This window comes from Nymphaea colorata, chromosome 5 (genome assembly GCF_008831285.2).
Source record: "Nymphaea colorata isolate Beijing-Zhang1983 chromosome 5, ASM883128v2, whole genome shotgun sequence".
NCBI lineage: Eukaryota > Viridiplantae > Streptophyta > Magnoliopsida > Nymphaeales > Nymphaeaceae > Nymphaea > Nymphaea colorata.
Window position 1 is genome coordinate 24,565,805 of NC_045142.1, and position 2,076 is coordinate 24,567,880.

Below are 2,076 nucleotides of genomic sequence, written 5' to 3' on the forward strand. Positions count from 1 at the left end.
AAATTTTATTCTTCTCTTGTCTTTGCCTTTCTGCATTTTTTCCAAAGTTTTTGGGGGATTCTGTTTGAGACAAGGAACATTCTAAGCCCTCAATCAGGAGAAGTTTTTGAATGAATGGGCTAGGAAGGGTTTTAGGAACTCTGCGATGAAAATATTAGAACCGATGATGAAGATTAGAATCACGTGCAGTGACTCAATGCCACTAATTCCTTGAGCTATGTGAAGATCAATGGTGCCGTTGAAGGCAGCCTACCATTATCAAGGGCCTTGTCTTGAAGAAGTTGATTCACAAGATTGTCATCCCTATGTTGTCCTCTCCATAATGGCTTCTATTATTGACACGCACCCAATGAGAAAAAAAAAAACTGCCCAACCCTCGTCTTCGAGATCAAGTTCTGCGAATGTATGAGAGGGTGGACTCTGCTACCATTATGCATATTTACTTCAATACCCTAACATTGCACGTGCACAATGAATATTCTTAACCCTGTTATTATCTCACACCTCTTTCATTAACTGATACCTCTCTTGTTATCTTATGCCCATTGTCTCATATCTCTATTATTATCTCATACCTATGTCGTTATCTCATATTCTTTATTTCATAACCCCTACTATTATCTCATACGACTGTCATTATCTCGTGCCCATAACATCTAAGATAATTATAGGGATGTTATGAGACATTGATAGATAATTACATACAATATAAAAGAAAACAAGGCAGGGATCACCCAACAATTTTTATTTTTTTTTAAAAGGTGGTTTCAAAATTGCAACCAATTTCAATTCTGATCTGATTCAACCAATTCGTTGAATCTTAACTTTTTCATTTGGTCTCCGGTTCGATTCAAAAAGTTTTTTTTTTTTTATGTTTACATATTCAGATTCGAATACAAATAAAGAAAAATTATATATGAATGTGACTATGAATCTGAATTCTATTTGCATTTGATTTTTACATTCATATATGAATTCTAAGCCTGGGCAACGGGTCGGGCCACCACCAGGCCGGCCAGGCCCGACTCTCGCTCTCCCTCTCCACTCCCTACCTGCCCCCCCTCCTTTTCCCACTCCACTCCCGACTCCCCGATCTCCCTCTCCACTCCCGACTCCCGCTACCCCTCCCTCTCCCTCTCTGCTCCCGCTCCCCCTCTCCCTCTCTGCAGCTCTGCTCCCGCTCCCCCTCTCCCTCTCTGCAGCTCTGCTCCCGTTCCCCTCTCCCTCTCCTCTCTGCTCCCGTTCCCCCTCTCCCTCTCCTCTCTCCCTCTCTGCTCCCCCTCCCTCTCCCTCTCTGCTCCCGCTCCCCTCTCCCTCTCTGCTCCCCCTCTCTCTCTCCCTCTCCCTCCTCCTCTGTCTCCCTCTCCTCCTCTCCCTCCCCCTCCCCCTCTCTCTCTCCCTCTCCCTCCTCCTCCGTCTCCCTCCCCCCCCTCCTCCATCAGAGCGCGACGGGAGGGCGGGGGAAAGGGGCAGGAGGGCGACCCGGCCCGATGCCCAGGCCTGAATTGAATTCATTCGAATCAGAATTTTGAATCAAATCTCACGATTTTTAAAATGCAAGAATATCATATATAAGATATTTATTTAAAATTAAATCTGAATCCAATGAGATTTTCAAATCAGATATTAATTTTTTTTATGTCTGATTTTTTCAGAATGATTCAGTTGAATATCCGATCCAAATTGAATATATTGACATTCTTAAATTGAAGAGCGAGTCCGATGTGCCTGCCTTGGCAGCATTATATATGGTGAGATCCCCAGGAAAAAGAAAAGCGTCAATCTGAATGGTGAGTGGTGTGGTGATTTCTGGTGTGGTGATTTCTTTTTACGAGGAAAAGTGAATATTGAGTTTGTTTTAAAAGCAAATATTAATGCATATTCACTTCAATTTCCTCATAAAAGAAATCCCCACGCCACTCACTGCCCAGGCTGACGCTTTTCTTTTTCTTTCGATCTCAACATGTATAACACTGCCAATACAGGCACATCACACCCTGCTGGCAATACGTGAAAAATGCAGTCAAACTGTATCGAGTCTTACAATTCAAAGAATAAGATCAGATGAAATTGGTC